This window comes from Salvia splendens, chromosome 16 (genome assembly GCF_004379255.2).
Source record: "Salvia splendens isolate huo1 chromosome 16, SspV2, whole genome shotgun sequence".
In the NCBI taxonomy this organism is placed as follows: Eukaryota; Viridiplantae; Streptophyta; class Magnoliopsida; order Lamiales; family Lamiaceae; genus Salvia; species Salvia splendens.
Genome location: NC_056047.1, coordinates 9892491 through 9904665, shown reverse-complemented (window position 1 = coordinate 9904665; position 12175 = coordinate 9892491). Strand labels below are relative to the sequence as shown.

The 12175-nt window shown below is 38.5% G+C and overlaps 1 pseudogene; it reads left to right on the top strand.

The window, feature by feature from the left end:
- The first annotated feature begins 11324 nt into the window (after positions 1 to 11324).
- On the top strand, positions 11325 to 12062 carry LOC121770154 (annotated as a pseudogene).
- Positions 12063 to 12175: the final 113 nt, after the last annotated feature.

Here is a 12175-nt window from a genome sequence, read left to right as displayed (position 1 = left end):
AATCAAATCAAATTACCTAAATATGTTTCCTTGATCATGTTTCGGGGTTTATAATACTCACTTTTGGAATTAATTTACATTTGAAATAATTAAATATGTAGTGCACCTCATGACTAAACCCTAGATTTCCTTGTCTCAGTTACTTGAGACCAAAACCCTAGATTCCAACATATGTCTTTATATTAATTGAATTGAAGAGGAATATAGCACTTAAATAGTTTTGTACAATGATCTTAGATTGCAGATTGTAGACTAGCAAATTCGAACCCAAACCTACTACTATATACTACTCGCTCCGTTCCTTGTTAATAGATGCATCTCTTTTCGGCACGAAGTTTAAGAATAATGTGTTAAATGGATGATGGAAAAAGTAAGAGAGAATAAAGTAAGAGAGATGAAGAGATAATAAAGTAAAAGTGAGAATTACTTTTTGCTAAAAATAGAAATGACTCAATTAACTTGGAACTACTAAAATGGAAAAATGACTCTATTAACATGGAACGGAGGGAATATATCCATATAAAAAATAGACAACTTTTACTATTTTAGGCCATCCGCCACTAATTCTAAAAATAGAATTTTTTTAACACTACTAATAATGTAGATCTCACAATCTATTAACACTATTTTGACCATTTATTTCATCTTTCTCTTTTACTTTACTAATTGCACATTAAAACTCGTAGCATATACAACTTTGTCTATTTTTTTGGACGGGAGAGTAAAATACTAGAGAGCCTAATTATTTCAGGAAACTACCTTAGAGTGTCCATTATAAGGCGGACGTCCCCAATAGCCCCGCCCCTTTTTTGTCCACAACCCCAGTTTTTTTGTCCGCGCCCAAAAAAAAGGTTTCCGCCACTATAGGCGTACACTTTCAATAGCTCCGAAATTTTATAACCAATTTTCACTTTAATTTAAAAAAAATCGAAACTGCTTCTTTCTCTCCTTCTTCCTTCTCCAATCTCCCTCTCCCTCTAAAAATGTCGAATTTTTTTAAAAAAAATTCGAAAGGGGCGGCCGGCGCGCCGATCGCCTGCGCACTATAGGCCGGCGCCTATAGGCGCGGCGATCGGGGACCGGCGCGTCCTCACACATTTCTCGCCGAAGCCTCGTCCGCCCAGGAAAATTTGTCCGCCTGGGGGCGGACGTCCTCCACACTATAATCCGGCGGGAAGGGGGTGGCCGGCGCGCCGCCCCCATAGTGGACACTCTCATAAAGAAAAATAAAAGGTCGGCTTCGGATAACGAAGAAAAAAAGACAAAACAAAAAGATAAAGAAAAAGGAGAAAACTTGAAAGAATATTTTTCTTCTCAGATCAATTTCTCGGAAAGACACAACATAACTGTAAATTTTCATTTAACACTTTCTTTTTGGATCCAAAAGATGCGTTTGTGATTGAGATCCACTCTTCAAGAACAGGGACCCACTTTAATATTTTATAGTAGTATAACTTTATTTATTCCTGTGCTTTCGATTATGGAAAAGCATTTAAGCTGTCCTGGTTATATGTAATTGGGCCCATTTAACATGGACCCAACGTACTCAAAAACAGAGCTAACAAAGACCGCCAGATGGGCCTCTAGTGGAAACCAGGCTAGACCAGAGACTGGCTGGCTTAGGCCCAGGATTGGAAACATGGACATACGTTATAGGCCCAATAAAAATACAAATCATTTTCAGAATATGGAAACTTGCAAATATAATATAGGTCCAATAAAGCTTGAATACTGAGACAATGTTTCTAAACGCTGTAATAATATTATCTTCGTTTATTATTACTTTCAATTACTTTTGTAATAATTTATTAAAATAAATCAAATCAAATATGCTCGCTAGTTATTTTACCACATTTTTGTTTATTTAGGTGTATCATGTTTTTTTGTAGGAGCTAGTATTGCATCTTTCATGTCAAATTGTGATTTTTTCTATTTTTGTGAAAGGTGAAAGGAACCGGCTAAGCAAAAAATCAAGACAAGATTTCCCATTAATTGTTAATATTTGATGCAAGTGTGATTAATTCAATAATACTCGGTAAGAGATATCGATCTTTTGATTTGACTTACCCGATTTAATTTGTTTTCATCTCATGATTAATGATTTAATCTTGCTAGCATCTCGAACTTAAGGCTGCATTTTCAGTGCAAATCTTATTAAATTCGGCACCCAATCAATTAATCCACCTTACATATCTGTTAAGGGCATCCATAGTGGGGCGGACGATAGGCCGCCCGATGCCTCGGGTGCGCCATCGTCCGCCACTGTGGGTGCGCGGACGATGGACGATGTGACGTCCTCGCCCTAAGCTTAGTCCGCGGACGAAGCGCGGACGATAGGGCATCGTACGCGCCATCGGCCGCCCACTGTGGGCGACGCGGACGATGCAACGCGTTTTTGATTTTTTTTTCGAAATTCGAAAATTGTGTTTATATAAATACCCCTACCCCACATTTCATTTGTAACCTTTCGATTCAATTTTCCACTCTCAACTTACGCTATAAAATGGATTCCGGTGAATACTCAAGTCCCAATAGCCCGATGTTTAGAAACGGTGCACGTTGGCCGGGTACACAACCTGACGAATATCGGTTGTTCGACCCCAACACTCAGTACGATCCCGATTTCAGTACGAATTCGTACGGTCTCTCTGACATGGAGTAGTCTCCAACTCGCCTTGCCGCCCCTTCCCGTCGCGCCGCCGCCTCGGCCACCAAATACCTCCAGGGGTTGATCGATGAGCTGCGACGGAAGTTGGGAATTTTGTAGAGTAGAACTTTTTTTTTATTTCTAACTCGTGTAACTTTTTTAAATCAATGTAGTATTTGTCGTTTTTCATTTAATCGTTGTGTTTTTTAGTTAGTTTGCATTTATATATTTGAAAATATTTAATTAATTAACAAAACAATAGTAAAACCTCTATGGCGCGTCTTAGGGCGCCCCACTGCAGGTGGAAGGGTAGGAGGATAAAATGCTAACGTGGCGGTGCATAGGGTGGGCTTTAGGGCGCCCCTTAGGGTGCCCCACTGCTGATGCCCTAATGGACCATAAAAAAGAGGAGAGTTATTTTTATTTTATATGTATTTTATTTTATTTTAATTTTTTATAAATTTCAAGTCGAGTTCGCACGTGCACATTTATCATCTTAAATATGCATATATTAGTCATTAATGATTGAGAGAGGTAATTACCAAACTCCCAAATCTTTATTAATACTATGTCACACTTAAATTTGATGGAACCCACACTCAAGTGATTTTCATCAAATTATTAGATTATAATGGAGTACTAGTCACAATTATAAGTCTTTCCAATGGTCATTGCGTTGCAATCACAATGGTGAGGTTTTATTTGGAGATTGATTAAGAAAAATAGTTAAGGGTGCTTGAGCTCCCCCAAATCCGCTCCCGGTGGTCATGTGATTTCTTAGCTTAGAAAATGTGCTACTCGGTTTCTTCTTTTATTCATTTACAGTATATATTAAAAATAGTCACCAACGTCCTTAGAAGGGCTTCTAAGAGATTAGAGTTATCCAAAATTATATACACATTAAAAATAGTCACTAACCTCCTTAGAAGGGCTTCTGAGAGGTTAGAGTTATCCAAGATCATATAAAAATGAGACATGATCATTGTCAAATTAATGTGGGACAAGAGTGATAGAGACTCTGATACGCCACAAACAGCGGCATCACGCGAGCCACGTATAACAACCGAGAAGAGCAGCCCAGCAACCGAGACAATTGAGCCACGCGACCAAGCCCATGCAATCGCGGCCTCCGCTCGGCCCAAGAGGAAGAAGACTTGCCGAGCAAGATACAAAGATTATAGCTTTAAGTAGCAAATCTTTATGATTATATTTTACTTTAGATATATTTTCCCTTTTTTTTTGGTAATTACCAAGTGTATCTACCGGCGGGCCCAGTGACTATTCCCTGTGCTAATTTGTAGGCACCTCAAAGGGTGAGACAACTGACCTAAGGATTTAAAGCTGCTCCATACCCAAAGGCATGGATCGATCCCCTGACCATTTGGTTAAGGATGGACGAGTCCCATGCTTATAGTTGATTTAACGTTCTTTAGAATAGGATTTATATCAATCTTTTCGAGTTTTCTTCTTAATTCTTCCCCGAATCGTAGAGTCGAATCAAGCAGGGTCCGAATCCTATAAATACTAGGATCCATTAGAGGTAAAAAATATCGAAAAATATGAAATAAAATTCAGTTCTCGAAACCCCAAAGCTTGACCTAGTTACCGTTTGAGTTTATTTTTCTATTTTCACTCTGCCCATTAAAGACCTTCTAAAAAGAAGAATAAATAAAACAGAATCCCTTTTTAGTCGTTATAGGACAAGCAGAATGAGTGTTCTCAACTATATACATAATATATTACATTTATATATTTATATTCTAGTTTGATCGACAGTGATAAATGGAGTCGTCTTTGTAGGAGAATATTGGTAACAGTGTCAGAATTTTCTCCCAGAAAGAAACAGTGACACGTTGATACGAGCCTTTTTTCTATTAAGTATTAATTAGTTTAGATATATTAGGGATTTGCATATCCTTTCTTATATTTGTTTCTTGTTCCCTAAGCTAGTATTCTAGTATTATAAATAGGAGAGCTTGTTATCATATTTAGGCATCCAACAATGAATCAATGAATATATTATTTTGGCCAAATGCCTCGAGTTATGCTTTGAATCCGTAATTCCCTACGCTACCTGCTGCCCGACGGAAGGTCTCCGCGCACAGCCGGAACGTATATCTGATCTATAGCCGTTGCCCGACGGGTTGGAACCCGCGCACAACCGCCCAGATCTTTATCTCCGCCGACCCTCACGGGCGCCGGATTATCTTTATCTCGTTATTGTCTGTTTTATCGGATCGTTAGGGATTTAGGTCCTTAACAACTGGTGCTTTCATCGTGATCTCACCCTCCCACCATCTCGAACCGAAGCAACACAGCTGCCCGACGGAAACATTCCGCGCACAGCAACTGCTTTGGTTGTCGAGTCCCGCCTGTCCGCCGAGCTCTAGCCGCCGGACAACTCTACTTCTGCAACACCTGACGGGAAGGATTCCCGCGTGCCGCGTCGAAGTCAGCCGATCATCATCCACCACAGCCACGCCTCAATCCGTCAACATGTCATACGACTATCACCGTCGGCAATACGACCCTCCTCAGGTCGTTCAGCAGTTACATCCTTACCAGCCGATCCGACCACGACGTGCAACCTGCTGGGACCCTCCGGGCAGCCGCGATCCACAGGGTATTCCGCCCTATGATCAGCGGCCACCCAAGTACAGGCGTGAACCCTACGGTCCGCCGCAACCTCACCAAATGGGGTCTATTCAGACACGCCGCCCCACCTGTTGGGATCTTCCCGGTACCCGACCACTGCGGAGTTTCCAACCTTATGACCCACCACAGTCAAGGCAGCCTTCGTGTTGGGAACCACCGCCCCTCCGTGCATCGCAAGGATACTCGGATTATGAACCCGTTTCCAGTAAACTAGATTGCGTTTTGGACAGATTGGACAAATTTGATGCTTGGAGAGACGCCACAGATCGCCGCTTCGAGATGCTTGAGAAGTATCCGAGGCGACACCAACATCTTCATAATGGCCGCGCCGAGCAGCCTACATACCAGTCACCGCAGTCCGACCGATTTTTTAGTCACGGCACAGCTCCGTTGACTGCCGTTGCCCGGCCACGGTCCGGCTTCACGCATCGGCCACAACAGTCCAGCAAGTTTATTGATTCGGGGAAGCAGCGTGGTCTACCCAATACTCCCACGATAGTATTCGGTGATGATGTTCCCAATGACACTACCGATGTTCACAATGATGGCGCTTCTCTTGATGTTCCAAATAACGAGTCCCCTGAAGAGTTCGTCAGGAACGAAGGGATTGTCAAGAACGACAATGAGTCACCGCACGTGCTCACCGTGGCATATGATGATAAGATTGGTGATCATGTTGTTTCATCACACAGGGAATTGGTGATAAAGGATGACGTTGGGATTTTGCTTCAGGAAACGTTGCTAGAAGATAAAGAGGAGGATGGTTCTATTGGTGAAGTGGAGAAGATAATCGCCTCACTCAATGTTGTTCAAGTGTCATCCAAAAATGTTGTTGGAAATTGTTGGGGCAAGAAAGGAGATTGTGCTTACACCGATTTGCCAGTAATTGCTTGTGTCTATGTGGATTTGAATGTCGGTGATGTTCCAAGTATGAATCATCGATCAACATCGCTCGACAAAGATGCAAGGTTAATCCCTCCGAGTAATGACATGCCATGCTTGGGCATTCTGGGAGGCGTGGACAAGCCTTTCGATTTGGCAAGGAATTTTTCCGACAAAGTTGGGTCTCCTTTGTTGATTTTTTATGGAGGTGATAAAGGGAGACATTCAGTTGTTCGATATATGTTTGATCCAGGAGGAGACGTCTAGCTAAAGCTTTTGCTTTCAACTCTCGTCCTTGGTTCGTGGTTCCCACCTTGAGGACAAGGTGGATTTTAACCGTGGGGGAGTTGATACGAGCCTTTTTTCTATTAAGTATTAATTAGTTTAGATATATTAGGGATTTGCATATCCTTTCTTATATTTGTTTCTTGTTCCCTAAGCTAGTATTCTAGTATTATAAATAGGAGAGCTTGTTATCATATTTAGGCATCCAACAATGAATCAATGAATATATTATTTTGGCCAAATGCCTCGAGTTATGCTTTGAATCCGTAATTCCCTACGCTACCTGCTGCCCGACGGAAGGTCTCCGCGTACAGCCGGAACGTATATCTGATCTATAGCCGTTGCCCGACGGGTTGGAACCCGCGCACAGCCGCCCAGATCTTTATCTCCGCCGACCCTCACGGGCGCCGGATTATCTTTATCTCGTTATTGTCCGTTTTATCGGATCGTTAGGGATTTAGGTCCTTAACACACGTCAACTGAATCCAATTGAATTTGAAATGTCAACAAAAATTGCTAATAATTAACTTTATGAATAGAACAGTTTGAACTTTGAATAAGGAATTAACCAGTTGATATTTTTCAACTGTGATCATGTATAGGTAGGGGTGTTCGATTTATTTACTAGATTGTATCTCGAGATTAAATATATAGTGTATTTGGTTCATGAGATTCAATATCACAATTTAATTCATGGATAATTATGAGATAATTAGTCATACCTAACCCCCTATTACTAAAATAATCTCATAACTCTATCCTAGATTGTATCTTGGGGAGTACTATTTTATCTAGAAAATCGAACACCACCATAGTGTGCAAAATTTAGAATAAGTATATGATTTAATTAATTGCATTTATAGAAAAATATCCAAACCTTTTGTTTTCCCTCGTAGCTAAGTTATTTATTTGTAAGGATATTGGTCTCTAAAACCATGAACTTTGGTCAAATTTTGGTATTTCTTAAGAATTTTGAAATTGATCTAAAAAATCACAGACTTTACATTTTGTTTGTTATTTCCCATTGCATGTCAATCACCATAACCAACCAACTTCCATGCATATTTTATTCTACTTGACACAACTAAATCAACGTGATTTTCTACATAACATTTACTTGTCACGAACTTAAAAAGTAATGTAAAATATCATAAACATTTTACGGTTGCTCACGTATAATAAGATTTTATCCGAAAATATTTTATTTGGGCTGCCATGGGAAATAACAAACAAAATGTAAAGTTTGTGATTTTTTAGACCAATTGCAAAGTTCGTGATTTTTTAGACCAATTGCAAAGCTCATGGGAATACCAAAATTTGACCAAGGTTCATGGTTTTAGGAACCAATATCCCTTATTTTTATAACAAAAAGTGACACGTTTAATCACTCATATTTCATTCTTTTCTACTTTACTGTTTTTTAATTATTTATTTTATTCTTTCTCATTTATTTTATCTTTATATATATACTTTCTTCTCATTCCGTTGATTAACTACACACTTTTTTTTAATATCTACATCCAAAAAAAAACGCATTAACCAAAGAATAAAAATGTTGGCGCCGACTTAATATCGGGGTGTTCAGATGCTCACAAATCATAAATAATGCGAGTCATGTTAAATATAATAATATACTAGTAGTGTTTAATAAATAACTAAATCCTAAAGTATAATAAAAGATCAAAATTTAACGATGTAGAAATGCGATTAAAAACACGGATCTTTATTTAGTCGGCCAATTCATGCCAGTTGTATTTGCTCACGTTCTTGTTGAATTGATATTGAATTGTGATTGTGAGAGTGAGAGTGAGAAAATCAACTTCTATTATTATTTGTGAACATTTGTAATGGGATGATATCGGCATCGCGGCCGGCCCTTAAAGTCTTCTCTGTTATAGTAGTTAGATTTTGACATTTGGTTGTCTGCAAATAATTTGTGAAAAATATATATACACATATGCTCTAAAGTCTAAACAATATGACGATGACCGAATTCAGGTTTCATGGGTACATGAAAAAGATGAATTACGTACTTTATTATTAAACATTGTTCTAATTTATTACTACAATTTGTTATGTCGAACTAGGAGATTGATAATACTGCATTACACTCTTAAGATGAGAATACGAGTACATTGAACTCACAAAATATTTGCTTTCAGTCAAAAAATAACTACACTTGTCACGATCAAAATTCGAACCGAATCCAAAGCCACATTCATCCAATAAAATATGCATCTCATCTATCGTAAATATTTGAAATCCAAGGGCTGAAAATGATTATCGCATTCTCACGAGAAGTCTCTGTCAAAACTACAATTAATCGAAATGTCTATGATTTTGTTATATAAGTAACGCTTAATTATACTTCCAACTTTATCCGTTATCATATAATGCATACACAACTTGAACATTTTGAAGGGGACTGAACCCTTCAATAACAGTACTCACTCCGTCCCATAAAAATATGTGCACTTTCTATTTTCGTTCCTCCTAAAAAAATATGTACATTCCATTTTTGAAAAGTTATATCAATTTAATAATGTATGATCCATTATCCATTAACATTACTTTAACTACAATTCTCCTCCTCTCTTTTACTTACCATATCATTCTCCTCATTTTTCTTACTTTACCAATTTTATCTTAATTCTCGTGCCATACCCATTGCCCATATTTTTATGGGATGGAGGAATATGTTAATTTAACTCTTGACTACGTGATTTGAAGGAAAATCTTAAACCCGAATTAAGGATATGCGTAATGAATTATGATCCTTTTTATGTTTGACACGCAAACATGTTTAAGACATAAGTTGATAGTAATTAATCTCCTCATGCAAAGATCTTCTAGATGTTAAAAAGTTGAACAAAATAACTATTTCTGCACAACACATCGAGTTGATTAGGATTTGATTATATCCTAAATCATGTAGTATATACTTTTCTACCACATACACCATATATATTAGGTAGCGTGGAAATAAAAGTCCAGCTGGGTGTTGTACCGATATCGATCGATTATTAATTAGCCTTTCAATTTTCCAAATCTTATCTTTTTATTGAATTTTGGTGACATGAAAATTAATGTCAAATAACCTATAATAGGTGAAGCAGTCTCCAAGGGTAAATAATTTTGTTAGTTATATATATAGGTCCTAAACTAGGACCATTTCATAGAATTCGTAGGTTTATGTTCAACGTTTAGTCCTAAGTTTGACGTTTAAGATGATATGAGATCAATGCTGACTGAAATTCTTCAAATTATGCCCTGTAATTGAAGTTTACGCTTATTCATATATAAAATAGTACTCCACCCATCCCTAGAAAATAGAAAACATTTGAGATCAAACCATGTTTACGGAGTTTAATCACATGTTTTATTTCATTATTTGGATTATCCCAATAAATATCCAATTTCACTTTTATTATTTTTTATAAGTCGAATCTTCCGTTCCGTTAACTAATTCTACTCATAATTATTATAAAATTATAAAAATAAGGTTCAATCACTAACTTTTTCACTCATTTTTCTTTAATAATTCAAATAATTTCTTAAAACATGCGCCAGACAAATATGAGACATTTAAGTATTTAAGTGGGGGAGGAGGAATTATTATTTTTAAATAATAGGATTACAGAAGTAGCCAAGTAAGAATGTGCCATAATTTTAAAACAGTGGAAAAATTTAATCTTTGAAGTTTGAGAATGCATATGTACGGATAAGTTTGTAGTAGCATGTAATGAATGAAGAAGAAGAGCATAATTGTGTGTGTGTGAATAATGAAGGTGTAAATCAATGGATTCTCTCCATAATTTCCTTTCATCTGTCCTTGTTTCCACGGCAGAAGTTCCTCCTATAAATGTAACAGCAATGTTTTAAAAACCGGACCGGACCGGCCGGTTCGACCGGTTCAACCGCGAACCGGTAGGCAGTCCGGTCCGGTTCACCCCTAAAAACCACTAGCACATTGAACCGCCGCGAACCGGTGGAACCGGCTGGTCGGACCGGTCCAACCGCGAACCGGAAACCGGTTTTTCAATTTTTTTTTTTTTTAAATTTTGTTCAATTTTTCAAAATTTTTTTTTTTAAAATTTGTTGTTGCTAAGACTTGAACACATGACCTCATCTCTAAATATCAACTTCTTTACCACTCCACCACATGATCATTTTGAAATATTATGAACATTAATTATCCTTATACATTAAATCTGAAATTCTTTTTCCACCAAAACTAATAATTCATATTAGTTTTGTATTCTTTTAAGATAATTCATTTTAATTTTATATTCTTTTAAGATAATTCATTTTAATTCTATATTCTTTTAAGAAATTGTTAATTATAATATATTTCTTATATTTTAATTATATTTTTACAATCACTATATTTTACAATATAGGAGTTTATAATTATACATAGACTTTAATACTAGTTTTTAATATTGTGTATTATAGTTTATTATTGTATTCAAACTTAACGTCATTAAATATTCTAATATACTAATATAAGACTTGTTTTCTATAATAATACAATTAAAAGTATAATACTATAATATTTATTGATAAAACATGTAATTAAATTTTATTATTTATAACTAAATAAATAAATATATATGTATAAACAGTATTACGGTTCAACCAATGGTTCGACCAGTGAACCAGTAATGACACCGGTTCGCTGGCCGGTCCGGTTTTTAAAACATTGTGTAACAGCAAATGATTCCAACAAGCAACGCAACGCAACGCCTCTGACAAAAAACTCCTTTTCCAATTTCCGTACACACTAGTGAGTGCCACTCATCCTAACAACTAACCAACTCTTCCTCCCTCTAATAATTCCATTTTTCTGTACAAAATGGCCTCCCGCCGCCACAAGAAGGTCGTTATCGTAATCGGCCCCACAGGCTGCGGCAAGACCCAGCTCTCCCTCGACCTCGCCTCCCGCTTCTTCCCCACCTCCGAGATCATCAACGCCGACAAATTCCAAACCCACCGCGGCCTCCCCATCACCACCAACAAAATCCCTCTCTCCCACCGCCGCCACATCCCCCACCACCTCCTCGCCTCCTTCCAATCCTCCCCCTCCGACTTCCGCCTCCTCCCTCATCTCCCAAATCCACTTCCGCCGCAACACCCCCATCATCGTCGGCGGATCAAACTCCTTCATCTACGCACTCCTCGCCAAGTCATTCCACCCTGACTCGGACGTTTTCACCGATTCCGACTCGGCCATCTCCATCTGCAAAGGGCTCAGATACAGCTGCTGCTTCATCTGGGTGGACGCCTCGCCGGCGGTGCTCACCGAGTATCTGGCGACGCGGGTGGACGAGATGATGGAGGCCGGGATGCTCGACGAGTTGGAGAGTCGGACTCGGTGAGTGGGCGCGGGCTGGGGAGGGCGATTGGAGTCCCAGAGTTCAGGAGATATTTCGAGAGAAAAGCGCGCGGTGATGGCGGTGACGTGGCGGAGAGGGAGGCCTACGTGGAGGCTGTTAGGGCCATCAAGGACAACACGTGTCAGCTGGCCAAGAGGCAGCAGCTGACCAATTTTTCATATTGTTTTTGTTCAATTGGGATTTTTGTAGTTTTTTAATTTTTGGGGGCGGAGACGAGGGTGCTGGTGGCAGTGGACGACGGCCAATTTTGTTGCATTTGCTTATTATTTTTTGTGGCATTTGCTTATTATTAAAAGAAACTATTGTTTAT